Below are 14888 nucleotides of genomic sequence, written 5' to 3'. Positions count from 1 at the left end.
AATTAATAAATGTAAAATGGACAGATTAAATTCGTAGGAATATTCTGTAATAAATGTACGACAGATGTCATAAACAAAAATTATGATTTTGCATTTTACAACCATTACAATTACTATTGTGTTGATGTATTACAGCCACTTTATTAAATTGAATTTATACATAAAAGGCATAGAATAATATTTAGATGCTAAGTTTTATATATTTTAAACCAAAATTGATATATCTATAGTAGCAACGGCTGTTTCATTTCCAACGAGATGGAAGGATGGTTAGTTACGTAACGGGCTACCAGAAGCTTCCTCTCTCTCTCTCTCTCTCTCTCTCTCTCTCTCTCTCTCTCTCTCCTCTCTCTCTCTCTCTCTCTCGTTAGAAAAGTATTCCGTTGTCTGTCTGTGACAGTTACAACAATTCAAACGGCTCCTCCCTTTAAATCTGTCTGTGGCCTGAGCCGAGCATGACGGCGGGGTTTAAATATTAAATGTTATATACGTTTCCCGGTTTACACAAAGGATTTCCCTAATATCTTGGTTTAGCGAGTCTCTCTCTCTCTCTCTCTCTCTCTCTCTCTCTCTCTCTCTCTCTCTCTCTCTCTGGGGGAATTATTGTATTTGTAAAAGAAAGATTACAGGGATACAATTCTAGTTCATGATTTAACACTAACTTTTCATGTTTTAAGGAACTGCCGAATAAACATCAAAGCTTACCCTACCATTATAATTATTTTGTGTTTGTCTGTAACATCGATAGTCTACGATTTATGTAATTGATTAAACTTTCCGCTTTCAAACCGTAGCCAGCGTCCTATATCGTTTTGTCGGTACTTTCTGTCTCGGCTATGTCATTTTAAAGGTTTAAAGGCCACTCATGAATGGAAGAGGCAAAGGACAGTAACATTGCCTTAGCTAGCAGGATAACGCCCTAGAGACTGACCATATATACAATTGATTAGCACCCGAGACCCTTCTCCACTCAAGCTAGGAACAAGGAGGGCCAGGCAATGGGGTGTTAATAACTCAAGAGGGTAGACACCAATAGGCTCCCTCTAACCCTGTCATTCTTAGCTCTAAAGGATGGTGAGGTTACAGCGACCAAAGGAACTAACGATTTGAGCGAGACTCGAACCCTAGTCTAGCAATCCAGCGCGAGCCAAACTGGGAGGGACGCTTCCAATAGGCCCACCACAACTTTTTTTTTTTTTTTGTCTGAGTACTTAAATATTAATGCATTTGCTAATCACTCACATATATTGTTTTAATTTTCATATTTTTTTCCTCAATTTTGTCATTATCTTTCAATTTATTCAAAATCTTTTGTTATTTTTTTAATGAGGTTAAATTTTAACATCTTTAAATTTAACATCTTTCTAACATTTGATTATGTTAAATCCCACTGATTTCTAAGCTTGCATTTGGTTAAATCCCTTTGTTTAGCTTTTCCTTAACTCAAATCCCACTTTTTATGACCATTACAGCATTTCGTTTCTTTAAAATACCCTTTTACGTTTCATTCTAAATTCTTCCCCCAATTAAAGACATATTTATCCTAACTTTTCCTATGATGAAATCCAATCTATTTTTCTATCCTGAATTTTCGGATTGTTAATTTCCCTGTTTTTCCTTCTAACTTTTCCATTTCCTCAAGATGTTTTTTTCCCTTCCTACTTTTTCCTGGACTGAGTTTTAGTTGTTCGCTTTTTCTCTGGTTTAAAACACTTTTTTGTCACTTTTTCCAGGAGTTTAAACCCCTCTATTCTCTCTTTTTTTTACTCTATTTTTCTCATATATTTTACTCTTCTCATTTCTATTTTTATTCTCTTCTATCATTTACTCTTTTCTCTTCTATTTTTTTTTACTAATTTTTCTCATATCTCTTACTCTTCTCATTTCTAATTTTATTCTCTTTTATCTTTTACTCTTTTCTCTTCTATTTTTTACTCTTTTCTCATATCCCCTACTCTTCTCACTTCTATTTTGTTCTCTTCTATCTTTTACTCTTTTCTCTTCTAATTTTTACTCTTTTCTCATATCCCCTACCTCTTCTCACTTCTATTTTTATTCTCTTCTACCTTTTACTCTTTTTCTCTTCTATTTTTACTCTATTTTCTCTCATCTTTTACTCTTCTTACTTCTATTTTTATACTCTTCTATCTTTTACTCTTCTCTCTATTTATTATTCTCTTGTATCCTCTACTCTTGTATTCTTTACTCTCCTCTATCTTTTACTCTTTTCTCTCTTATCTTTTACTATTTCTCTCTTCTATCTTTTAGTCTTCTCTCTTCTATCTTTTACTCTTTTCTCTTTTCTATCTTTTACTCTTCTCTATTCTATCTTTTACTCTTTACTCTCTTCTATCTTTTACTCTTCTCACTCTTATCTTTTGATCTTTTCTTCTCTCTTTTATCATTTACTCTTGTCTCTCTTCTATTTTCTACTCTTTTCTTCTATCTTTTACTTTTTTCTCTCTTCTATCTTTTCTCTATCTTTTCTAGCTTTCATCTTTTCTTTCTTCTATCTTTTACTCTTTTATGTTTTACTCTTTTCTCTTCTATGTTTTCCTCTCTTTTCTCTTCTATCTTCTCCTTTCTTTTCTCTGCTATCTTTTACATTTCTGTCTCTATCATTTACCCTCTTCTTCTCTGTGCTATCTTTTACTCTTTTCTTTCTTCTATCTTTTACTCTTCTCTCATCTATCTTTTACTCTCTTCTCTATTCTTTCTAATCTTTTCTTCTCTCTTCTATCCTTTACACTTGTCTTTCTTCTGTCATTACTCTTTTCTTCTCTCTGCTATGTTTTACTCCCTTTCTTTCTTGTATCTTTTACTCCTTTCTTTCTACATTTTACCCTTTTCTCTCTTCTATCTTTTACTCTCTTCTCTCTTCTATCATTTACTTTTTTTCTCCTATATTTTATCCTTTTCTTCTCTTATCTATCTTTTACTCTCTTCTCTCTCTCTCTCTTCTATCTTTTATCTAGAGATAAATCCCACCTTTCTTCCCTGCTGACCATTTCTTTAAGGAAATGGTCACTACTTTTTACTTTTTACTTTCACACTCCTTTAACTGTTCTCCTCTGCGGTTTAATGACAGACAAGTCCATAAATGTGTCCATTCCGTCGGCCTTCTCATAATAGAGTTTCTCTCTCTCTCTCTCTCCCTCTCTCTCCTCTCTCTCTCTCTCTCTCTCTCTCTCTCTCTCTCTCTCATTCGTTTAATCTTGATTAATCTCAGAATGACTTCACTTCTTGCAAGTGAAAGATGGAAGAACTTAGAAAGGAATTACTTCTGAGACGTTGAATCTCTCTTTTGGGCATCTGTGTGTGTGTGTGTGAGAGAGAGAGAGAGAGGAGGAGAGAGAGAGAGAGAGAGAGAGAGAGAGAGAGGAGAGAGAGAGAGAGAGAGGAGAGTGTTGCTGGTAATCATCTCATTGGTGATTTGCGTTGATTGTTTTAATCATATATATATATATATATATATATATATATATATATATATATATATATATAATATATATATTATTTATTCATTTACAACGTTGACTCCGCTCAGCACTTGGATGGATGACCGTCAATGATAGGTGTGGGCATTGACCCCGTAGGGAGGTAGTGCCATCAGTGTACCACCTGCGCGTCACTCTAGGTATTGCTAAATAGTCATTAAAGCGTTCTTTGTGCGCATAGTTCTCTAGTTTAAATGCTTTTAAAGGGTGCCCATGAATGGCAGAGGCAAGTGACAGTGACATTGCCCTATCAAGCAGGACAATGCACTAGAGACTGACCATATATATGATCAGCGACCAAGCTCCCTCTCCACCCAAGCTAGGACTAAGGAGGGCCAGACAATGGTTGCTGATGACTCAGCAGGTAGACCTATAGGCTCTCCCAAACCCCTCCATCCTTAGCTCACAAGAATGGTGAGGTTGCAGCGACCAAAGAAACTAACGAGTTTGGGTTGAACTCTAATCCCAGTCTGGTGTTCACCCGTCAGAGACGTTATCGCATCGGCCACCACAACCCTAATTGCACCCCACTTTTCTTCCTTCTACTCTACACATTTAAACTTTTAATTTGTACTTGTGGTTGGATTTTTTATTTTTTCTCTCCTGTTGCATATCTATGAAGAATGGTCTCCCTTCCCCCAGCACCATGAAGGATAGTCAAGTAAATCTCGATTCCAGAAACGCAAATGGCGGAATTCCAAGTTCTGGAATGATCTTCTGTTCCTGGCAGTTGAATCGGTGGAACTTTATAAGTTTAAACTTGCAGCCAATGATTTTATGTTGAAAAGGCTGACATAAGCCTCTCTTTTTAGTTTATATTAACAGATCATTTTAATGTTACTGTTGTTCATTACTTTTCTTGTAGTATATTCATTTATTTATTTCCTTTCCTAACTTGGATATTTTTCCATGTTGGAGGTCTTGGGCTTATAACATACTGCTTTCCAACTAGGGTTGGATCTTAGCTAATAATAATAATAATAATAATAATAATTATTATTATTATTATTATTATTATTATTATTATTATTATTATTATTATTATTAGCTAAGCTACACCCCTTGTTGGGAAAAACCAGGATGCTATAAGCTCAAGGGCTCCAATACGGAAAAATAGCTCAGTGAGGAAAGGAAATAAATAAACGTAATAAGAAGTAATGAACAAATGAAATAAAATATTTCAAGAATACTGACAACATTAAAACAAATATTAATAATAGTAATAATAATAATAAAAAGTTACAATATTAATTACATTCTTTTGTTTGTTCATATTTACAACATTAGAGATATAATCCTTTGTTCATTGTGAAATCTGTTCAATATAGAAACGTGGGCTTACGCAAGGCTCTGTTCACACAGACACTGCTGCTTCTAACTTTTCTTAAGATGAAATCCAATCTATATTTCTATCTTGATATTTCGCAAGTCAATTTCCTTGTTTTTTTTTTTTTCTTTTTAACTTTTCCATTTCCTCAGATGTTTTTCCAATCCAACTTTTTCCTGGACTGAGTTTGTCTTTAACTTTTCCTATTTTCATTTTTTTTTTACCTGAAGGACCCAGTCAGTATTTGAATAGATTAATATTAATAGCTTGTTACTATCAATCTGATCCTAATATTTCTTGGGTAGAAAATTGCAAGGGTAAAGGAGATTTGTGTGAGTGACTATAGTCCATTTCTTTTTAGTGAGGCAGATTTGCACCGACTCGCAGGGGTGCCCTTTTAGCTCGGAAAAGTTCCCTGGTCTCTGATTGGTTAGAATTTTCTTCTCTAACCAATCAGCGAGCAGGAAACTTTTTCCGAGCTTAAAGGGCACCCCTGCGAGTCGGTGCAAATGCGCTTCATTAAAAAAAATTGAGTATAGTCACTCGCTTAATAGTTCTACCTCATCGCAAACTATCCATGTTTTGAATGCAAAGGTTTTCTATTCGTATTGATAGCTAAAATTTGAAAAAAACAGTTTTAATGTTAAAGCTACAAACTGATATTTTTAGTGATAACTAAACCTAAAAAGAAGTTTTAACGTTGTAGCTACAAACTAAGATCTTTTTTTATTCAAGTGTTTTGAATGCAAAGAATTTATTTTTTTATTTTTTATTGATAGCAAAAACTAAAAAAAACAATGGAGTTTTAATGTTGAAGCTACAAACTGTAATTTGTAATTAAACTCTTTTGAAAGCAAAGAATCTTTGTTTTTTATTTTTATTGATAGCTGAAACTGGAAAAAAATATAACGATGCCACAAACTTGTGTCCCAAAAAAGTCATATTTTAAGATATAAAGAATCGAAAAAAAAAAAAAAAATCCGAGGTGTTACTCCCCTTAAACATTGTATTGATATTTTACTGCAAAGTTAATGTTTTTTCTCTTTCAGGTTAATGTTATCCCCTTAAAAAGTGCAACTGACTTACTTTTGAAACAATTGCAATTTTATTTCTAAATTGCAAAGTTCTAGAATATTTTACCGTTCTTTTAAACTAATTGTTCCTCTTAGAATTCTATCATTATTTTGACAGCAGACTCAGTATTATTATGATAATTTCTCTACTAAAATATTTATAAACTTCAAATCACTTTATTCTTTAAATAAATAATGTCCCAAAATTCGTACTGTTTGAAATGTTTATTTTAGATCTACTATGCAAAGCTACCACCTTCCTCCTCCCCTCCCCTCCTCCACCACACCTCCTCCCCTCCCCTCCTCCACCACACCTCCTCCCTCCTCCTCACCTCCCTTCCGCCACCTCAACTCCCCCTCCTCCTCCTCTTCTCCCCTACCTCACCTCCCCCTTCTCCTCCTTATCCTTACTTCCCCCTTCTCCCCCTCACCTTCTCCTCACTTCCCCCTTCTCCTCCTCACCTCCCCCTCTTCCTCATATCCCCTTCCTCCTCCCCCCACCACTCCTCCCCTCTCCTCACCTCCCTTCCTTCTCCTCCTCTCCCAACCATACCTCCCCCCTCCTCACACTGAGGGACCTGGGGGAACCCTCCTCCACGCCTCCCCCTCCTTCTCACCTTCCCCCTCCTCACCTCCCACTCCTCCTCCTCCTCACCTTCCCCTTCTCCTCACCTTCCCCTTCTCCTCCTCCTCTTCTCCCCTACCTCACCTCCCCCTTCTCCTCCTCCTCCTTACTTCCCCCTTCTCCCCCTCACCTTCTCCTCACTTCCCCCTTCTCCTCCTCACCTCCCCCTCTTCCTCATAACCCCTTCCTCCTCCCCTCTCCTCACCTCCCCTCCTCCTCCTCCTCTCCCAACCATACCTCCCCCCTCCTCACACTGAGGGACCTGGGGGAACCCTCCTCCACGCCTCCCCCTCCTCACCTCCCACTCCTCCTCCTCCTCACCTTCCCCTTCTCCTCACCTCCCCCCCTTCTCTCCACCTTCCCCCTCCTCCTCACCTCCCCCCTTCTCTTCAACTTCCCCCTCACTTCCCCATCTCCTCACCTCCCCCTCCTCCTCACCTCCCCTCCTCAACCCCTCCCTCCTTCTCTCCACCTTCCCCCTCACTTCCCCCCTCCTTCTCACCTCCCCCTTCCTCAACCCCTCCCCTTCCCCAGAGACAGAGTATTCAGGTAGCGTAGGCTCTGCTTTAGAAATCTGAGTGGAATTTTGCAATTAATGATAATAGGCCAACTTTTGCCTTTGAATTATAACTTCCTCGTGAACGGCGTTGTTGAATAGCCTAACTTTGTTGTGGTCGTGGTGGAGTCGTTTTAGGAGAGAGAGAGACAGACAGACAGACAGAGAGAGAGAGAGACATGAACTGTAACGAAGTTGTAGTAGTTTCTAAGGGAAGGGAACGTATATAGATTTTAAGAGAAGATAGAGATAATATAAATCATACATTATATATATATATATATATATATATATATATATATATATATATATATATATATATATATATATTTGCATACACATACATACAACAACAACAACAACAAAAAATGCATCCGTTTCTAGTCCACTGCAGGACGAAGGCCTCAGACACGTCATTATTCATGTCTGGGTTTTGGCCATTTTCATCGCCACTCTGGCCACTGCGGATTGGTGATGGTGGGAGATTTTCGTCTGACTGCTCACAGCAAACCATCCTAGTACAAGTAGCCTTGACTATTACAGCATTGCTGATCATGGAGATACGCAAACCCTTTCACCACGTTAAGTTATCCCCACTCAGGAAGGGATGTACAGTGTATATATATATATATATATATATATATATATATATATATATATATATATATATATATATATATATAGTGTATGTATATATATATATATATATATATATATATATATATATATATATATATATATATATATGTATATAGTGACTTATGGAGTAAATTAGGTACTTACTGGACAACTAGATTGTGGTGGATCAAAAAATTCAAACCAAAACAGATAGTGTTTGTATATAAACATAAACCTACAAGATATACAGAAATTTATATATACAGTGTATATCCATTTCGAAAACATAAAAGGAAAAATCGAGTAACCATAAAAAAGAAAGAAAAAAAAACAAAAACAAGGAAACGATAAAACGCAACGAGAACAATCGTTTTGACAACAACCCAGCCTTTTGCGATGACGTCACACACGCGAGCCCTTCTCCGTCACAGGACAATGGCGGGGAAAAAAAAAAGAGCTTGGAGAACATCTCGAAAGGATTCATTGCAGGAAGATTGCAACGAAATGGCCTAAATAACAACAGCTCCTCCTCCCACTCCCCCCCCCCCCTGGCGGCAGAGAAAGGTGGAATGAAGAGAGGGGGTTGGGTGGGATGCTACTCCAGACGGGGTTTTAAATCCCTCGCCGGCATTGAGTACCGTCGGGTGGAATATAAAGAGATCTCGACTTGGGTCTTGGGCAAGGAAGGAATAGAGCCACAATGGCTGGAAGAAGAAGTATGGATGGCTTGTCAGGTGGAGGGAATTTTTATGTCTTATGTCTTATAATGGTTTTATATTCTTTCATTTTTTTTTTCATGTAGAATATATTTCCAGTTTGAAATGAATACGGGAGCAATTATGCTACATGTGTGTTTATTATCTATTCGTACGTTTATTTACAAACAAACATATTGAGAATATATATGCTAGTATGTATGTATGTGTGTATGTAAATATATATATATATATATATATATATATATATATATATATATATATATATATATATATATATATATATATACACGAAACTTTAGCGAGTATAAACTTGCATAGAAAGACTATAATCAGACGCGAGTGGAAGTACATGTCTGAGGCCTTTGTTCTGCAGTGGACTAGTTATGGCTGATATAATGTTTGTGTGTGTGTGTGTATACACACATATAAAAGCAACAAAGGCAACCGTTTCTACTCCAATGAAATACAAGCCTTAGACATGTCCTTATTCATGTTTGGGATTTGGGCTGTTTTTTCTTTCTTTTGTTTTTTTTTTGGCCAGTTTTCATCACCACCTCGGCCACTGCGGATTGGTGATGATGGGAGATTTTAGTCTGATCGCTCACAGCATACCAACCTAGTATATGTGGCCCTGACCAGTAAAGTTTTGCTGATCATGGCGATACGCAAACCCTTCACCACTTTAAGGTATCCCCACTCAGCAGGAAAGGAATATATATATATATATATATATATATATATATATATATATATATATATATATATATAATATATATATATATACAGTAAATATTAGTAAATCTCTATCTCATACTGGACTCGAACCTTAGCTCATAGGCATTTCATTTGGAGGGGCTAGGGTTCGATCCCAGTATGAGATAGAAATATATATATATATATATATATATATATATATATATATATATATATATATACGTGTGTGTATGTATGTATGTATGTATGTATGTATGTGTATTCTCAAAAGCCTAATCACACAGAAAGGACATGGCATCAAAATCAACTGGTATTTTGCAAGTCGTGCATTCTTCCTCACTCTCCCTATCCTTTTCGAAAACCACAGCTCTTTTTAAAAACCAAACGAATGCTCACGAGAAAAGTAATTCCATTTTGCATAACTCGTGCTGCACTATTCAGTCCTCGTTGTGCGCAGCATGCTTCATTATGCAAAAGTTCCAGCGATGAAGAGCTCAACTCGCTGTACTGCCTTAGAGTAGAGACATGAGTCTCTCCCTTTACGCGAGAGCCACCTAGCGGTGGCGAAACAAAATACTCCGGTACCTCATTGAAAATACAAGCATATAGGATTTATCATTAATGAGTGAAGAAATGCCAGTATATTTTCTTGTTTATTATTATTATTGTTATTGTTATTTCAGTATATATTTTATTGTTATTGTTATTATTATTATTAGTTGTAGTATTTTTAGTTCAGTTTATATTTTGTTATGATTATTATTTCAGTATATATTATTAATATCATTTCAGTATACATTTTATTTTTATTTTTATTATAGTTATTATTATTATTATTTCAGTATATATTTTATCATTATTATTATTATTACTATTATTATTATCATCATTACTATAATTATTATTATTATCATTATTATTATTTCGGTATATATTTTATTATAATTATTACTATTATTTGTATTATTATTGTTATAAGGATTTTATTTATTATTATTTGTATTTCAGCATATAATTTATTGTTATTATTTTTATTATTATTTCAGTGCACATTTTATTATTATTATTATTATTATTATTATTATTATTATTATTATTATTATTATTATAACAAGGTGTACTTCCTTCCCATCATTCCGAACGAGAGAAAAAAAAGAAATAGAAAGAAGGGTGAAAGGAGACGAACGAAGAAATAAGAGAGAATCGGTTAATGAATTTTTCCTTCGTGAGAAGTCTTTAAATTTGTGGGACCGAGTGACCGGTGCTTAGTGGAGGCAAGTCACACTCGGACTCTGGCTTGAGCTGAGGAGAACTTTAATAACCCCTGGATTGAGAGAGAGAGAGAGAGAGAGAGAGAGAGAGAGAGAGAGAGAGAGAGAGAGAGAGAGAGAGAGAGAGAGAGAGAGTGTGTGTTTGTCTGAGAGAAAAGAAAGTAACAAAACTATTTGCTGGGAGAGACAGGCAGATATATAGAGTAGAAGGAATATTCGAGAGAGAGAGAGAGTGAGAGTTTGTGTGTGTGTGTGTTGGAGAGAGAGAGTGTGTGTGTTTGTGTGAGAGAAAAGAAAGTAACAAAACTATTTGCTGGGAGAGACAGACAGATATATAGAGTAGAAGGAATATTCTTGAGAGAGAGAGAGAGAGAGAGAGAGAGAGAGAGAGAGAGAGAGAGAGAGAGAGAGAGAGAGACTATCTGTTGTGAGGGAGACATTATTATTGTTATTATTATTATTACTACTACTACTACTACTACTACTACTACTACTACTACTACTACTTCTACTATTACTACTACGTAAACTACAACCATAGTTGGAAAAGCAGGATGCTATAAGCCCAAGGACTGACAAGGAAAAATAGCCCATTTAGGAAAGGAAATAAGAAAACAAATAAGCTATATGAAAAATAATAAACAATTAGGATAAAATATTTTAAGAACAACACCATTAAAACAGATCGAGAGAGAGAGAGAGAGAGAGAGAGAGAGAGAGAGAGAGAGAGAGAGAGAGAGAGAGAGAGAGAGAGAGAGAGAATTGTTTAGACTTGAGAGAAAGAAAGTGGTTTTGTGAGATCAAAACTATGACTAAACTATTTGTAGGGAGAGACAGACAGTAAAAGTAATATTCTTGAGAGAGATGGACAGAATTTGCTAAGAAATTGGCATTTCAATTGCACATAAGATTGGCTTATTGAGAAAGTCTCTTAAGAATTTCTATAATCAATCTTTTCTGAAGAAGTGTTTTAATTCTTTCATTCTTAGCTTGTTTCGAGTATTGTTCTCTGCACCATGGTCTTTCACTGTCTTGGGTTCTCTTGCTTGAGGGTACACTTGGGCACACTATTCTATCTTATTTCTCTTCCTCTGGTTTTGTTAAAGTTTCTATAGTTTATATGGAAGATATTTATTTTAGTGATGTTGCTCTTCTTAAAATATTTTCTTTTTCTTTGTTTTCTTTCCTCACTGAGCTATTTTCCATATTGGAGCCCTTGGGCTTATAGCATCCTGCTTTTCCAACTATGGTTATAGCTTAGCAAGTAATAATAATAATAATAATAATAATAATAATAATAATAATAATAATGTCAACAACAACAACAATAATAATAATAATAATAATAATAATAATAATAATAATATTAATAATAATAATAATAATAATAATAATAATAATAATAATAATCTGGTCTTCAGTTGCTGATTCTCATCTTAATTTCTTGGGCAAGAACTTTAGAAGTTTAAACGGGCAGTAAATGTTGTATGTTGAACAGGCTGACATAAGTCTCTCCTCTTAGTTTATATATGACAGATCTATTTTAATGTTGGTACTGATATTAGAATATTTTATTTTGATCATTACTTCTCTTGTATTTTGTTTATTTCCATTCTTCGCTGGTAGCTTATTTATTTCCGTATTTCCTTTACTCACTGGTACTTTAGTTATTTCCTTTCCTCGCTGGTAGTTTATTTATTTCCGTATTTCCTTTCTTCGCTGGTAGTTTGTTTCCTTATTTCCTTTCCTCATTGGTAGTTTGTTTCCTTATTTATTTTCATCAGTGGTAGTTTATTTGCTTCCTTATTTATTTTCATCAGTGGTAGTTTATTTGTTTCCTTATTTATTTTCATCAGTGGTAGTTTATTTGCTTCCTTATTTATTTTCATCAGTGGTAGTTTATTTGTTTCCTTATTTATTTTCATCAGTGGTAGTTTATTTATTTCCGTATTTCCTTTCTTCGCTGGTAGTTTGTTTCCTTATTTCCTTTCCTCATTGGTAGTTTGTTTCCTTATTTATTTTCATCAGTGGTAGTTTATTTGCTTCCTTATTTATTTTCATCAGTGGTAGTTTATTTGCTTCCTTATTTATTTTCATCAGTGGTAGTTTATTTGCTTCCTTATTTATTTTCATCAGTGGTAGTTTATTTGCTTCCTTATTTATTTTCATCAGTGGTAGTTTATTTGCTTCCTTATTTATTTTCATCAGTGGTAGTTTATTTGTTTCCTTATTTATTTTCATCAGTGGTAGTTTATTTGTTTCCTTATTTATTTTCATCAGTGGTAGTTTATTTGTTTCCTTATTTATTTTCATCAGTGGTAGTTTATTTGTTTCCTTATTTATTTTCATCAGTGGTAGTTTATTTGTTTCCTTATTTATTTTCATCAGTGGTAGTTTATTTGTTTCCTTATTTATTTTCATCCGTGGTAGTTTATTTGTTTCCTTATTTATTTTCATCAGTGGTAGTTTATTTGTTTCCTTATTTATTTTCATCCATGGTAGTTTATTTGCTTCCTTATTTATTTTCATCAGTGGTAGTTTATTTGCTTCCTTATTTATTTTCATCAGTGGTAGTTTATTTGTTTCCTTATTTATTTTCATCAGTGGTAGTTTAATTGCTTCCTTATTTATTTTCATCAGTTGTAGTTTATTTGCTTCCTTATTTATTTTCATCAGTGGTAGTTTATTTGCTTCCTTATTTATTTTCATCAGTGGTAGTTTATTTGTTTCCTTATTTATTTTCATCCGTGGTAGTTTATTTGTTTCCTTATTTATTTTCATCAGTGGTAGTTTATTTGCTTCCTTATTTATTTTCATCAGTGGTAGTTTATTTTCTTCCTTATTTATTTTCATCAGTGGTAGTTTATTTGTTTCCTTATTTATTTTCATCAGTGGTAGTTTATTTGTTTCCGTATTTCCTTTCCTCACTGGTAGTTTATTGGTAGTTTATTTGTTTTGTTATTTCCATCCTTTCCTCACTGGTAGTTTAATTATTTTGTTATTTCCTTCCCTCACTAGTAGATTATTTAGTTCCTTATTTCTTTTTCTCACTGGTAGTTTATTTATTTCCTTAGTTCATTTCCTCACCGGTAGTTTATTTATTTCCTTATTGCCTTTCCTCACTGGTAGTTTATTTATTTCCTTATTGCCTTTCCTCACTGGTAGTTTATCTATTTTGTTATTTCATTTCCTCACTAGTAGTTTATTTTGTTATTTCCTTTCCTCACTGGTAGTTTATTTATTTCCTCATTTCCTTTCCTCACTGGTAGTTTATTTATTTTGTTATTTCCTCTCCTCACTAGTAGATTATTTATTTCCTTATTTCTTTTTCTCACTGGTAGTTTATTTATTTCCTTATTTCCTTTCCTTTCTGGTAGTTTATTTGTTTCCTTATTGCCTTTCCTCACTGGTAGTTTATTTATTTCCTTATTGCCTTTCCTCACTGGTAGTTTATTTATTTTCTTATTTTCTTTCCTCACTAGTAGATTATTTGTTTCCGTATTTCCTTTCCTCACTGGGCTATTTTTCCTTGTTAGATCCTTTGGGCTTATAGCATCCTGCTTTTCCAAAAACCCTAGTTGGAAAAGCAGGATGCTATAAGCCCAGAGGCTTCAACAGGGAAAATAGGCCAGTGAGGAATGGAAAAAAGGAAAATAGAATATTTTAAGAAGAGTAACATTAAAATAAATATCTCCTATATAAACTATGAAAACTTTAACTAAACAAGAGGGAGAGAAATGGGATAGAATAGTATGCTCGAGTGTACCTTCAAGCAAGAGAACTCTACCCCCAGACAGTGGATACCATGGTACAGTGGCTATGGCACTACCGAAGACTAGAGAACATTGGTTTTATTTTGGAGTGTCCTTCTTAAAGCTAAAGAGTCTCTTCTACCCTTAACAAGAGAAAAGTGGCCACTGAACAATTAGTGGAGTTACCACTTGAGTGAAGAAGATTTCTTTGGTAAGCTGTGTTGTCAGGTGTATGAGGACAGAAGAGAATATGTAAAGAATAGGCGGCCAGACTATTCAGTGTGGATATGTGTTGGCAAAGGGAAAATGAACCGTAACCAGAGAGAAGGATCCAATGTATCATCTGGCCATTTTATAGATAGAAAGAAATTGATACTATATTTAGTGAATGGAAGAGCAAACTGTTTTGCAAATAGAGAGAGAGAGAGAGAGAGAGAGAGAGAGAGAGAGAGAGAGAGAGAGAGAGAGAGAGAGAGAGAGAGAGAGAGAGAGAGAGATAAATATTGACATATTAGAGAGATAAAAGTCTGCAACCCAATTTCGTCACAGTGTTTGATTTCCGACAACAGTTGCCACACACCGCTGGACTCCCACGTCGAAGTTTCTGATTTTACGATTACACAAAAGAAAAAGAAATTCAATTGATTTCATGACTGTGACCTTCCATGCTCCAATTCTCTTTATCAGTAGGCGTACAAAGCTTGTTTCAAAATTCTTAGTTAGGTAGCAAAAAAAA

This window comes from Palaemon carinicauda, chromosome 17 (assembly GCF_036898095.1).
Source record: "Palaemon carinicauda isolate YSFRI2023 chromosome 17, ASM3689809v2, whole genome shotgun sequence".
Lineage (NCBI taxonomy): Eukaryota > Metazoa > Arthropoda > Malacostraca > Decapoda > Palaemonidae > Palaemon > Palaemon carinicauda.
This window is presented reverse-complemented; position numbering follows the sequence as displayed.